The sequence below is a fragment of the Nomascus leucogenys genome, chromosome 7b (assembly GCF_006542625.1).
Source record: "Nomascus leucogenys isolate Asia chromosome 7b, Asia_NLE_v1, whole genome shotgun sequence".
Lineage (NCBI taxonomy): Eukaryota > Metazoa > Chordata > Mammalia > Primates > Hylobatidae > Nomascus > Nomascus leucogenys.
Window position 1 is genome coordinate 64,115,735 of NC_044387.1, and position 16,030 is coordinate 64,131,764.

The following is a 16,030-nucleotide window of genomic DNA, read 5'->3' on the forward strand; positions in this document are numbered from 1 at the left end:
TTGAATTCAGTCTGCTAGTATTTTATTGAGAATTTCTGCATCGACATACATCAGCAATATTAGCCTGCAGTTCTCTTTTTTTATGTATTTTCTTCCCTATTATTTGGAATAGTTGAGTAGTATTGGTATTAGGTCTTCTTTAAATGTTTGGTAGAATTCAGCAATGAAGCCATCTGGCCTGGGCTTTGCTTTACTGGAAGATTTTTGATTATGGCTTCAACCTCCTTACTTGTTATTGGTCTGTTCAGGTTTGGGATTTTTTCAATGGCTCTATCTTGGTAGGTTGTATGTGTCTAGGAATTTGACCATTTCTTCTAGATTTGGCAATTTATTGGCAAATAGTTATTCAAATAATTTTGGTAGTATGCACATTTTAACAACACTGATTTTAACAATATTTAACCACTGATAGTAGCCACTAATAATCCTTTGAATTTCTGCAGTATCAGTTGTAATGTGTCCTTTATCATTTCCAATTTTATTTATTCGATTCTCTCTTATTTTTTAGTTAATCTGACTAAAGCTTTGTGAATTTGGTTAAATTTTCAAAACACAACTTTTTTATTGATCTTTTGTGTTATTTTCTTCATTTCAATTTTATTTATTTCTGCTCTGATCTTTATTATTTATTTTTTCTACTAACTTTGAGTTTGGTTTGCTCTTGTTTTTCTAGTTCTTTAAGATGCATCATTAGGGTGTTTACTTGAAGTTTTTCTTCTTTTTTATTATAGGCATTTATAGCCATAAACCTTCCCACTTAGTATTGCTTGTGCTGTATCCCATAGGTTTTGGTATGTTGTGTTTTCATTATCATTTTTTTCCAGAAATGTTTCATTTTCCTTCTTAATTTCTTCATTGACCCACTGGTCATTCAGGAGCATATTGTTCAATTTCCATGTGTATATACAGTTTCCTAAATTCTTCCTGTTACTGATTTCTATTTTTCTTCTTTTGTGATCAGAGAAGATGCTTGACGTGATTTTGATTTTTTTGAAAGTTTTAAGACTTGTTTTGGGACCTAACATAGAGTCTTCTCTTGAAAATGATCCATGTGCTGAGAACAGGAATCTATATTCTGCAGCCATTAGATTAAATGCTCTGTAAATATCTATCAGGTCAATTTGGTCTATAGTGCAGAGTAAGTCCAATGTTTCTATGTTGATTTTCTGTCTGAAAGATCTGTCCAATCCTGAAAGTAGGGTGTTGATGTCACCAGCTATTTTTATATTGGGGCCTATCTCTCTCTTTAACTCTAATAATATTTGATTTATATATCTAGGTGCTGGAGTATTGGGTGCATATATACTTTAAATTGTTATATTCTCTTTATCTTTAAGTCATGACTTTGTATCTTCTTACAGTTTGCATCTTGAAATCTATTTTGTCTGATATAAATATAGCTACTCCTGCTCTTTTTTTTTTTTGGTTTCCATTGGCATGGAGTATCTTTTTCCATCTCTTTATTTTCAGTCTGTGTGTCTTCAAAGGTGAAGTGTGTTTCCCTTTATTTTCAGTCTGTGTGTCTTCAAAGGTGAAGTGTATTTCTTCTAGGCAATATATCATTGAGTCTTGGTTTCTTATTCATTTTTAGCCTCTCTCTGTCTTTTGCTTAAAGAGTTTAGTCCATTTACATTCAATGTTATTATCAGTAAGTAAGGACTTACTCTTGCCATTTGGTTATTTGTTCTCTGGTTGTTTTGTGGTCTTCTCTTCCTTCTTTCCCTGCAGGCATGGTTTGGCTGTGTCCCCACTCAAATCTTATCTTGAATTGTAATTCCCACAATTCCCACATGTTGTGGGAGGGACCCAGTGGGAGGCAGCTGAATCATGGGGGCAGATCTTTCTCATGCTGGTCTCTCAATAGTGAATAAGTCTCACAAGATCTGATGGTTTCAAAAAGAGGAGTTCTCCTGCACAAACTCAGTCTTTGCCTGTCGTCATCCATGACACGACTTGCTCCTCCTTGCCTATTATTTCACCATAATTGTGAGGTCTCCCCAGTCATGTGGAACTATAAGTCCATTAATCCTCTTTTTCTTCCCAGTCTCAGGTATGTCTTTATCAGCAGCATGAAAATGGACTAATATACTTTCTGTCTTCTTTTTAGTGAAGGAGATTTTCTCTGGTGATATATTTAGTTTCCTGCTTTTTAGGTTTTTTGTTTTTGTATCCATTATATATTTTTGGTTTGAAGTTACCATGAGGCTTGCAAATACTATCTTATAACCCATTGCTTTAAGCTAACAACAACTTAACACTGATTGCATAAACAAACAAACAAATGGGCAAAAAGAAAACTAATAAAACCCTATGCCTTAACTTTATCTCCCTGCTTTTTAACTTTTTGTTGTTTCTACTTTATATCTTTTTGCACTAGGTCTTGAAAAGTTATTATTTTTGATTGGTTCATAATTTAGTCTTTCTACTTAAAATAAAAGTAGTTTACACACCACAGTTACAGTGTTAGAATATTCAGTGTTTTTCTGTGTACTTACTATTACCAGTGAGCTTTTTACCTTCAGACAATTTCTTATTGCTCATTAACATCCTTTCCTTTCTGATTGAAGTGCTCCCTTTAGCCTTTCTTGTAGGACAGGTTTGGTGTTGATGAAATTCCTCAGCTTTTGTCTGGGAAACTATTTTTTTCTCCAAGTTTGAAAGACATTTTCACCAGACATATTATTTCACAGTAAAAGTTCATTTTCTTCAGCACTTTAAATATGTCACACCACTCTCTCCTGGCCTGCAAGGTTTCCACTGAAAAGTCTGCTGTCAGACATATTGGAACTCAATTGTAGTATGTTGTTTCTTTTCTCTTGCTCTGTTTAGGATCTTTTCTTTATCCTTGACTTTTGGCAGTTTGATTAAATGCCTTGAGGGAGTCTTCTTTGGGTTAAATCTCCTTAGTGCTCTGTAACTTTCTTGTACTTGCATGTTGATATCTTTCTCTAGGTTTGAGAAGCCCTGTTATTACTCCTCTGAATAAACTTACTATCCCTTTCTCTTTTCCTATCTCCTCTTTAAAGCCAATAATTCTTATTTTTGCCCTTTTGAGGCTATTTTCTAGATCCTGTAGCCATGCTCAATTGTTTTTTATTATCTTTCATCTCCTCTGTTTTCAAATATCCTGTCTTCAAGCTCACTCATTCCTTCTTCTGCTTGAACAATTCTATTAAAAGACTCTAGTGCATTCTTCAGCATGCCAGTTGCGTTTTCAGCTCCAGAATTTCTGCTTGATATTTTAATTATTTCAATCTCTGTTAAATTTATCTGATAAAATTATGAAGTCCTTTTCTGTATTACCTTGAATTTGAGTCTCCTCAAAAACCACTATTTTGAATTCTGTGTCTGAAAGGGCACACATCTCTGTTTCTCCAGGATTGATCCCTGATGCCTTATGTTGTTCATTTGGTGAGGCTATGTTTTCCTGGATGGTGTTGATGCAAGTAGATGTTCTTCTGTGTCTGGGCACTGAAAAGTTAGGTATTTATCATAGTCTTCTCAGTCTGAGCTTGTTTGTACCCATTCTTCTTGGGAAGACTTTCAGATAGTTGAAAGAACTTGGATGTTGTGATCTAAACCATATCTGCTTTAGAGGGCACCCCAAGCCCAGTAACACTGGTTCTTGAAGACTCACAGGAGTAGCACCTTAATGATCTTGGATAAAATCCAGGGAAATTCTCTGGATTACCAGGCAAAGACTTTTGTTCTTTTCCCTTACTTTCTCCCAGATGAATGGAGTCTCTTTCTCTCTCTCTCACTCTCTCTGTTCTGAGCCACCTGGAGCTGAGGGTGGAGTGATACAACCACCCACCACCACCACTAGGACTGTGCTGGGTCAGACCTAAAGCCAGCACAGCAGTCAGTCTTGCCAAAGTCCCACTGTAACAACTCCCTGGCTATGGCTTATGTTCACTCAAGGCCCTGGGGCTCTACAATCAGCAGGTGGCAAAGCCAGCCAGGCCCGTGTCTTTCCTTTCAGGGTGATGAGTTCCCCCAGGCCCTGGGCATGTCCAGAGGTGCCATACAGGAGCCAGGGACTAGAGTCAAAAATCTTAGACGTCCACCTGGTGTTCTATTGTACTGCAACTGGGCTGCCACTCAAGATGTAGTCCCTCCCCTTTCTAAAGGCAGATAAGCCTCACCCTGTGCCCACCACCACCACATGAGGTGTACTTCCACATTGAGTACTTCCACATGAGGTGTACCCATGAGGTGTACTTCCACATTGCCACCAATGTTTTCTTAAGGCCCAAGGGCTACTTAATCAGCTTGCAGTGAATGCTGCCAGGCCTGGGACTCCACCTTCAGGGTAGTGGGCTCACCTCTGGCCCAGGGCAGGTCCAGGAATGCCACCCAAGGACCAAGTCCTAGAATTGGAGACCCCAAGAGCCTACTTGGTCCTCCACCCTCTTGTGACTGTGCTGGTACCTAAGGTGCAAGACAAAGTCTCCTTTACTTTTCCTCTGATTTTCTCAAGTAGGAGTCTCGACCCATAATCACCACAGCTGGGAATGTGCTGAGTCTCACCTGAAGCCAGCACATCCCAGAGTGTCACCCAAGGCCCTTGATGTAGTTCTTGGGTATCACTGCTGGTTATTCAGGGCCCAAGAGCTCTTCAGTTAGCAGGTAATTAATTCTGCCAGAACTGGGTGCTTCCCTTCAAGGCAATGGGTTCCCTTCTGGCCCAGGGTATGTCTAGAAATGTCATCTATGAGCTAGAACCTAGAAAGGGGACCTCAAGACTCTGACAGTGCCCTATCCTACTATGGCTTAGCTAATATCCAAGATGCAAGAGAAAGTCCTCCCCACTCTTTCCTCTCCTCTCCTCAAGTAGAGGGAAGGGGTCTCTTTCAGAGCTATGAGCTGTGCAGCCTGGAGTTAGTGGAGAGATGATGCCAGCACTCCTTTAGCCACCCAACCTGGTGTTTCAGTAGGTCACATGTCCCTCCATTCCCCCATCTCTGGGCCCAGTTCAGCATTAGGACTTGCCTAGGAGTTACAGTCCTTGTGGCCTAGACTGCCCTTCAAGTTTATTTGGAGCCCCAGAGCACTTTATCCAGTGGTGGTGAGGCTTGCAGGAACTCAAGTTCAGACTGCTGGCTTTGGAAACTCCCTTCTGGCTAGGGTTGGTTTAAATACTCCCTCCTTGAGTGGGCATAAGCTCAGTTTTGTTTTGTGCTATAATAGGGCAGCACTCAGTTCAATGACCCATAATTGCCCAATCTCCCTCTTTGCAGCACACAGCAATGCTCTCCACATCACACCACCACTGCCAGGAGATGGAAAAGGGTGGCATTGCTGATTCAAGACTTTTTCCCACATCTTCTTACCCATTTCAGCCATATGAAGTTAAAACCAGGTACTGTGAGTGCTCACCTGATTTTTGGTTCTTATGAGGATGATTTTTGTATTTAGTTGTTAAATTGGTGTCCTCGTGGAGGGGACAATCAGTGGAGCCTTCTATTCCACCATCTTACTTGGCCCAGGACCCAAACTGGCATTTTGAAAAGATTTTGTAAGTGTTGTGGAGACTGGATTTTAAGTGTGTGCTAATTTACAGTATTTTCTCACCTGGAAATGTATTATTTCAGTAGTTAAGGAGAGATAATATAGTACTTGGATGAAGGGATAAGGGAAAAGTAAAGCAAAATAAGGCACTTACAGAGTTATTTAGGAAGTAGAAACAACAATATTTGTTATGGGGGTCTTGGATATGCAGGTGAATAAGAGGAAAGTGTTAGGCCAACTCCTATATTTCTGGTTTCCATAACTAAACAGTGGTGCTGTTCCTGAAAAAGAGAACACAAGAAGAATTGTATAATATTCTCTCTCAATGTATTGAGGTATATATGTCTTCTTTCAAATTTTAAGTTATTGAGATATTAATATGAGTTTGAGACTATTTTACACAATTTACCGCCTTGTATATGTGGATATGCAACTATAATCTTTTTTATATAGCTCCATCATTTACTACTTAGTTTTCTTTATGCAACTAATTTAACCTTCCTGTGCTGTTAAGGAAGGTTAGCCTTAAAATGGAAATTGTGTTAGTGCCTGCCTAGGAAGAACTACTTAGTAATATGCCTGCAATCTATCCTCTCTCTTTAGTAGAGGGAGGGCTTTAGTAAAGAAAAAAGGTGACATAGTTAAATCTTTTTATGAACATCCTGATTACAAACATCCTGGAAAGCACATTAATTTTATTTGCTAGATAGTCCTAACTTCTGGAATGCCATTAGCTGGACTTACTTGGTATGTATTGATTGGTTACAGTAAGTACACCTGGAATCCAGGGATTTATGTGTCATTGTCCTGGGAAGTGTCATGTAAACTAGTAATTATCTGAGTATACAATGGAAAAGTGACATTTATTTTTTTAAAAAACTACCTATTGTGTAAGTAATGTGGCCACATGCATTACATCTTTAAGGACCTCATATGTTAATCTGTGCCAGAGTGAATCCTGATTCATCAAGAAATGACATGAAGAGCAGTGTTAATGGTCCTGAGACTCTTAATGCTAAGTGTATATCTTGTAATCCCTGAAATATTAGCGAAGAATGATGCTGGGTAAAGTTTTTAACTTTTAAGTGTCTGCTTTGAGAATACAGTTTATTATGTTAAGATCACTGCCTCAGAGGATTGTTTGGGGATTAAATTATTTAATATTTGGGAAAGAGCTTAAAACAGTGCCAAACCCATTAGCTCTTGTTATTAATATATCATTATAATCCTAAGGAACAATAAGAGCTATAGTTTATAAAGTGAATATTATGTGACAGGCATTTATGCTAAGTGCTTCCATGGATTGTCTCATTAATAATCCAAAAATCCCTATGTTCTGTTTTTATTACCATTTTATATATGAGAAGCCTGAGGTGATATATTAATATAATGATATAATAATATTATATTAATATATAATATCAATATAATAATTTTCCCAAGGTCATATAGCTAGTAAATTTTTGCATCGACTTTTAAATCCAGTGATCTAACTCCCCAGTAGAGCTCTTTTTCTTAATTCCAAGTAACACTGCCTTGCTATACTCTCCTGTCTCTGAAAGTCCATTGGAATGGCCATCATACTATTTTAGTACAGTGAAAGTATAATTTATTGACTAGCACCACAATGACCTTAATACGTTAACATAATTTCTAAATATATGGGACTTCCACCCAGAGAGTTACTAATGTCAGGAGAAATGAGAAATAAAGAAAACTACCTATTATTTTTATTCTATTTCTCAGACTGTTATGACCCTTTGATACTCCACTGAGCATAAACCCCTATGCTGCCCCAAAAAGGGATATAAACTGTTATGTTATAAAACAAACAAATGAAACTAAAGTTTCCAGAAAAATATCAGTAGTTATGGTGAGTTACTGAGTAACTCACCAAATTTATAGTTTTCTGAGTAATGTTACTCAGAAAGCACTATAGTGGCCATGTTTCTGCCTATTATAATTGTTTTTAGTCTAGATATCAATCAAGAACAATTTTTCCTGCCAAGGGGAGTAGATAGCCTCCGCCACTGCAAAAAACGAGTGCACAGCAGCCATATTAGAAAAATACTACACTTTAGTTCTAAGGCTATAGGTGTGCAGAGGTAATGACATTTCTGGAAATAATAAGGTCTTTGATATAAAATACCACCATTCCATGGCAGATTTGGAAGTGATAAGAACCCTCTAATGGAGTATTAGGAGGACACGGTAGAAAAGAAATCTAGATTGGACCAGAACAAAGATAAATACTTGCTAAAGAAGAAATGGAAATTGACATCACTATCCCATTTGTGAAGAAGTTATATTTAATTTTATATATCTATATGTAACTCGACTGTACATGAAAATACATGTTCGTTGTTTTTAAAAATCCTGATGTGAAGAATTTATTTTCCTAAGTACTGTTAGAAAGAGATCCCAGAACTGAAAGGACCTATTCGAAGGGGCCATCTGCCATTGGCCCTTAGCATCCTGCACATTCTTATAGGGTGTGCCAAGAATGCAAGGCCCTGACCGCTTCTGGCCCAGAACATTTCTCAAGATTGAGATTGTAGTAAGCAACTTTGAGTGATAAAGTAATGCCTCCACCCCAGAAAAGGAGCAGTCTTGCTGATTATTCACTATAAAAGCTGCGGAACCCCAAGTTCAGTGTTGCTGTCTTGTAACACAACTTACTGCACGGCTTCCAGCTGGTCCTCTGTGTCGCCCACATGAGAATGAGAAACAAGGGGAACCAATACAAACATACTGATGCTCCTACTTCTTACTGTAATAATAATGTACTTCCTCTCTGACCCAGGAAACACATGTCTTCCATCAGCATGGATGAAACAGTAACAGGCTAACTTTTTAACTTGTGGGCATGGTAAAATCAAATCCCAGAACAGACAAACCCTGCCTGACTCTATAATAAAGATCCCAAGGCCCACAATAAACAGCATGAGGTAAATAGCATAGCTCACATGATCTGTTTCTAACATTTAATAATTTTACTGATTTGTTACAAAAAAATGCCTCCAACAATAACACAAATTACATTAAAAATTTTCACCGAGTCTCACTAAGGCATGACTCCTGGGCTATCAGAGGCAAGTAAACATTATTTTTCATGCTATTTAGATGGTATAAGGTACGTGTCACTATATAAATTGTTATTAAAATACGGTGAGCTCCTAAAGGGCAAATAGATAAGATGACTTCAAGTTTGAGGAAAGGAAGATGTCTGTCTGTTGAGGGAAAGCCAGGATGGTAGTAAGAGACTGTTGATACAAGGGTATGATTGATGAAGCAACATATCACAGAAGGTGGGGAGGGATGGAAGGTAAAAAAGCATCAGGATTAAGAAAAGGAAGAAAAACATTATATAAAACCATTTTTTTCTATTGGAGAGGAGACAAGTTAAGAGAGTTGTTATTATAATCCTCAATCTTTCCAATGCAGTAAGAATCAAAGCTGTTATAAAGAAATAGAGGCAGGTATGGCATGCTTAGGCATTGGGGAAATATGAAATATTTAGAGATAAATATAAAACTTTGTTAACAGCAGTGAGGGCACAGCTGAGATTGGATAGCATGAATTAACAGTGTAACCACTTAGTCTGGTTTAGACTTATTCTTAACAAAATTTGAAGAGTCTGGGAACTGAAGTAGGAGAGTTGAAACGTAGGGTTGACCCATAATCTAACTATAAAAATCTAACCAAATTAGATAATGCCTGTGGCCTTTAACTACTGATTAGTTGAAACTCTGTTCTTTGTCTAATTAGTTCTTTTATTAATCTTATAATAATCTATAGGAAGTTAAAGCTACTGTGAGACATATCATTGGTAAGTATCAAAAAAACTTGGAGTAGAGCAAATGAATCATTTAAATAATTAAAATATGCATCTTCAGTAAGCTAAGCTTAATAAAGTAATTTATCCTTGTGATCTATCACTTCCAGATGACTTGATCAATAGCATAATATGAAACCTAATTATGACATATATTAAGACAGAAGAATTTTTTGACTACACAAAAAAATAGTACTGACATTGCCTATAAGTTCCACTAAAAGAGTACAGACTTTCTTTCGCTTTGCAACAATGTACTTGTAGATTATATTCGAAGTTTCTATTACAAGTCTTTAAAAAAAGGCTCATTATCTTTTTATCTCAAACAAACCAATAAACAAACAGAATCCAATTTTTAGCTTTTCCACCAATCCCACCACTCTTTTCTCTTGGGCCCCTTTGTAATAGAGAAATTCTGTAATTAGCACTAATAATTTCATAATTCAGTCAATAACAATAAGTACCTTCAATTTAATAAAGCTTTAGTATCTTCAATGCTTTTATTAGAAATTTCATTTCCAAGAAACTCTCCATAAGTTTCTTACAACAGATGTGATAGTCTGTTAAAAGCACCAATGTAAAGGAAAATATTAGTAGTTTAGAAAAATGCTGCTCAAGTCAGCTTCAGCTATAAAGCACTTTCATGTGAAAAGCAGTTCCAAGTGTTTATCACAAATTTTCTGAGCTTTCTAAATGAGTCTAAGATGCAAACATGGATTGTTAAACATCCATTCTGCTGATGCCCAGATGACCTTCTTCATAATTACAAATGACAATCCAAACTTAAAACTTTACCGTTTCAAAAAGGAAGAAAAAGAAAAAAAGAAGGGAGAGAGGGGCTGGTTTGAAGTATCAAACGATATGGTTCAATAAAATCCTACATTTCTCGTTCTTTGCAAAACCACCAACTGATTAAAGATGAAAAAGAAGTTATTGTTGTGTGTCCATTATGCATCATATACATTATGTACACTGGAGTTTTTACTCTAAAGAACATCTCTGAGAAGAAGGTAGCACTGTCATTGTTTTGCAGATGAGTAGACTGAGGTCCATGTAACTGACGCAGAACCACAGATAAAAGAGAAAGAGTCAATCCAGCTTGGTTTGTATTAAAAATCAAGGCGATTTCTTTACTAATCTGCAACTAAAAATGAAAGAGTACACAACGTATAGAAAAATGGAAAGATAATTTGGCCTGCCTTGTTCCCAATTCTTGGGTTCTTTGTTTGCCACCACCACCGCCTACATTTTAGAGCTAAAAAGAATGCTTCAGGTGGCTGGCAAGGTGGCCGAATAGAAACATCTCCGGTCCGCAGCTCCCAGCGAGATCAATGCAGAAGGCGGGTGATTTCTGCATTTCCAACTGAGGTACCTGGCTCATCTCATTGGGACTGGTTAGACAGTGGGTGCAGCCCATGGAGGGCAAGCATAAGCAGGATGGGGCATCGCCTCACCTGGGAAGTGCTAGGGGTCAGGGAACTCCCTCCTCTAGCCAAGGGAAGCTGTGAGGGACTGCGCTGTGAAAAACAGTGCATTCCAGCCCAGACACTATGCTTTTCCCACAGACCAGGAGATTCCCTCAGGTGCCTACACCACCAAGGCCCTGGGTTTCAAGCACGAAACTGGGCAGCTGTTTGGGCAGACACCGAGCTAGCTGCAGGAGTTGTTTTTCATACCCCAGTGACACCTGAAATGCCAGTGAGACAGGACCATTCATTCCCCCTGGAAAGGGGGCTTAAGCCAGAGCCAAGTGGTCTAGCTCAGCGAATCCCATCACCACGGACCCCAGCAAGCTAAGATCCACTGGCTTGAAATTCTCACTGCCAGCACAGCAGTCTGAAGTCAACCTGGGATGCTCAAGCTTGATGGGGGGAAGGGGGTCGCCATTACTGAGGCTTGAGTAGGCGGCTTTCCCCTCACAGTGTAAACAAAGCCATCAGAAAGTTTGAACTGCGCAGACCCCACCACAGCACCACAAAGCCGCTGTAGGCAGATGGCCTCTTTAGATTCCTCTTCTCTGGGCAGGGCACCTCTGAAAAAAAGGCAGCAGCCCCAGTCAGGGGCTTATAGATAAAACTCCCATCTCCCTGGGAAAAAGCACCTGGGAGAAGGGGCAGCTGTGGGCGCAGTTTCAGCAAACTTACACGTTCCTGCCTGTCGACTCTGAAGAGAGCAGCAGTTCTGCCAGCACAGAGCTCAAGTTCTGCTAAGGGAAAGACTGCCTCCTCAAGTGAGTCCTGACGTCCATGCCTCCTGACTGAGAGACACCTCTCAGAAGGGGTCGACAGACACCTCATACAGGAGAGCTCCAGCTGGCATCTGGCAGGTGCCCCTCTGGGACTAAGCTTCCAGAGGAAGGAACAAGCCTGATACCCAGGCAAACAGGGTCTGAAAGGGACCTCCACCAAACTGCAACAGACATGCAGCAGAGGGGCCTGTTAAAAGGAAAACTAACAAACAGAAAGGAATACCATCAACATCAACAGAAAGGACATCCACACAAAAACCCCATCCGAAGGTCACCAACATCAAAGACCAAAGGTAGATAAATCCACGAAGATGGGGAAAAAATAGCGCAAAAAGGCTGAAAATTCCAAAAACCAGAATGTCTCTTCTCCTCCAAAGGATCACAACTCCTCACTAGCAAGGGAATAAAACTGGATGGAAAATGAGTCTGACAAATTGACAGAAGTAGGCTTCAGAAAGTGGGTAATAACAAACTCCTCTGAGCTAAAGGAGCATGTTCTAACCCAATGCAAGGAAGCTAAGAACAATTGATAAAAGGCTAGAGGAATTGCTAACTAGAATAACATGTTTAGAGAAGAACATAAATGACCTGATGGAGCTGAAAAACACAGCACGAGAACTTCGGGAAGCATACACAAGTATCAACCGCCAAATCGATCAAGCAGTAGAAAGGATATCAGAGATTAAAGATCAACTTAATAAAATAACACGTGAAGACAAGATGAGAGAAAAAAGAATGAAAACCAACAAAGTTTCCAAGAAATATGAAACTAGGTGAAAAGACAAAACATATGTTTGACTAGTATACCTGAAAGTGACAGGGAGAATGGAACCAAGTTGGAAAACATTCTTCAGGATATTATCCAGGAGAATTTAACCAACCTAGCAAGACAAACCAACATTCAAATTCAGGAAATACAGAGAACACCACAAAGATACTCCTTGAGAAGAGCAACCCCAAGACACATAATTGTCAGATTCAACAAGGTTGAAATGAAGGGGAAAATGTTAAGGGAAGCTAGAGAGGAAGGTTGGTTACCCACAAAGGGAAGCCCATCACACTAACAGCAGATCTCTCTGCAGAAACCCTAAAAGCCAAAAGAGAGTGGAGGCCAATATTCAATATTCTTAAAGAAAAGAATTTTCAACCCAGAATTTCATATCCAGCCAAACTAAGCTTCATAAGTGAAGGAGAAATAAAATCCTTTACAGAGAAGAAAATGCTGAGAGATTCTGTCACCACCAGGCCTATCTTACAAGAGCTCCTGAAAGAAGGACTAAAATGGAAACAAAAAACTGATAGCACCACTGCAAAATCATACCAAATTGTAAAGACTATCAACACTATGAAGAAAATGCATCAACTAACGGGCAAAATAATCAGCTAGCATTATAATGACAGGATCAAATTCACACATAACAATATTAACCTTAAGTGTAAATGGGCTAAATGCCCCAATTAAAAAACACACACTGGCAAATTGGATGAAGAGTGAATACCCATCTGTGTGCTGTATTCAGAAGACTCATCTCACGTGCAAAGACATACATAGGCTCAAAATAAAGGGATGGAGGAATATTTACCAAGCAAATGGAAAGCAAAAAAAAAAAAAAGCAGGGGTTGCAATCCTAGTCTCTGATATAACAGACTTTAAACCAACAAACATCAAAAAAGACAAAAAAGGGCACATCACAGTGGTAAAGGGATCAATGCAACAAGAAGAGCTAACTATCCTAAATATATATGCATCCAATACAGGAGCACCCAGATTCATAAAGCAAGTCCTTAGGGACCTAACAAACAGACTTGGACTCCTACACAATAATAATGGGAGACTTTAACACCCCACTGTCAACATTAGACAGATCAACGAGACAGAAAGTTAACAAGGATATCCAGGAATTGAATTCAGCTCTGCACCAAGCGGACCTAATAGACATCTACAGAACTCTCCACCCCAAATCAACAGAATATACATCCTTTTCAGTACCACATCACACTTATTCTAAAATTGACCACATAATTAGAAGTAACATCTTTTTTATCTAAAAAATACATATCCCTGGTTATACATCTTTTGAGAAAGAATATGTACGAAGCCTCAGAAACAAGGCAGCAAAATATTATTTGAAATATTTGGTTGGCAATGTTCACATCAGTTTAAGAAAACTCTTCAACATATGTGTACATGTGCGTATATGTATATATGTGTGTGTATCCAATTATGATAAAGGAAGTTAAAATGTGTAATTCCTAAGGCTTTATAACACAGAAAAAACTTACTGCCCGTCAAATCTCTCCTTAAAAAATATAGATATATGTCAAATGAGCATATATCTCTAAAACTTTTCATAATTATTGAGTTCTGAGTACTGTAAGATATCATGCTGGATGCTGGGTGAGGAGGAGGAGGGATGATACACATTATCCCTATCCTCAAAGAACTTATATCCTAGTGAATAAAGATATTTAAGAATTACAGAAAAAATTATAATTATGATAAGTGCTAGAGAGAAATTAAGGATGGTATAAGGGGATACCTTGCAGAATAAGATCTATTTTGTGAAGTTAGGTAAAGCTTCTCCTGAAGACAGGATATTTGAGCTAAGACCTGTTAGTGAGGCTACAGGAAAGGGACTGTGACAGGAAACATCTAGTGTGATTTTAAAAGCAGGAAAAAAAAAAATATGCATGTAGCTAGCATAACATTAAAGAATTTATCTAAATAGCTAGAGAGGTTCATTGCAGCCAGAAGCGATTCCTTTATTTCTATAAGACATTCCAAAAGCTAATAGGATAATTTCTCAAAAAAAAATCTTTGAGGAAGGAAAATGCAATGTAGACCAAGCACTGAGCTATGCACCTTGTGTGTTTTCTTTATTCTTACAACAAATCAAGGAGGTAGCTATTTATAGACCCTAGTTTTATTCTCTCTATAATCTGCTGTGCTAAAAAGTGTCTTGCGTACCAATTGTCACAGCAGACTTAAGAAAAAATTCTAAACATTAAATAAACTCTCCGTCTTGTCTGCCCTTTAAATCTGCAAAACCTCTACATAAGCATTACACTATTATGCATTCCAGCCCCTTCCTTTTGTTTTAGCAAACATGAATTTTCAGACTGTGCAAACACCTTAATCACATGAAAATTAAAACTGTAACCATGCCATTGTGACCTCTTTTCTTGCTCTATACACACATTCCTGAAGTAACATTCTCCTCTCCTAGCCATTCAATGCCTTGATTTTCTCCAACTAGAAAATTGTTCGCCTCTCAACATTCAGCAATAGATATGATATTTCTGAGTTCCTGTTATAAATAAGTGAACAGGAGACACACAAGTCCAGGATTACAGGTAGAAGATAAGTGGGTTGACCAAAACAAGAATGAAACAAAAATTAATATTCTCACCTACTGTTTTCTCCTGTATCACATGGTGATAATTTTAGGCAGCATAGGGGGAACCATTACAGCTTTTATATGCCTATAAACATTTATGTCATTTTTTAGGTTTGGAGTCAGATCACCATTTCTTTATTCTGAATTCATGTTCAGCCAGTTATGACTGCTTTGGTGTTTTGAAATTTTTCAAAATCAAAATTCAAAATTCAAATTTTATTTGAATGTAACAAACAATAGGTAAAATGTGTATAAAACAAAAAGATGCTTCAAACTCTTATCAGGCAAGAGGATAGAAACTTTTTGCCTAGATTTTGATCCATAAGAGGATCATGAAAATCTTTAAAATAGCAGCAATAATTGCTGCATTATGTCAATTAAGATAATGAATAATAAGCCTTGATTATCTTCAAGGTCTTCATAATCTCACATACTACTTTGTGGCCTTCACAAGGCAGACATTTTGCCAACAGGCATTTCACTCATGACTAATCTAAAACCAAGCTTGTCCTTGAATCTGCATTGAGGTTGCACGTTTGTTTCATTATAGCTTCAATTATGAATTTAAAGCTTTTATTAAAGACTTTCATCAAGATTAAGTTTATTATGCCCTTTATGCCTGTTGATTTTAGTTGCCACAAAAAGTCAAAATCAACTCATCCTCGGGACTCTAATTCCCAAAAGGTTCTGAACATCCGCTTATTTAACTCCATTTCTTATCTCTGCCCAACTCCTAAAATCTTTCTACTATGCTGAGACTCTGACAGTCATCAGCAAAATCACCTCGACATTCACTTAATTTTTACTTGATCAACCCCGTAGCCTTCTCGTCTGCAGCTTACTCAAAAAGTAAATGTTCTTTCCCCCAAACTCTACTGCTACTGGGTCTAGAGATTAAGAAGGTGACATTCTTGCTACTTGTTACTCCTTCCAGACTATTCCGCCTCCCTCCTCCATTTAGATTTTATTAAATCAAACTATAGCACTATCAACCTTTCCCTGATGCAGTGCTCAAACAACCTCCAAGTCACTCTCCTT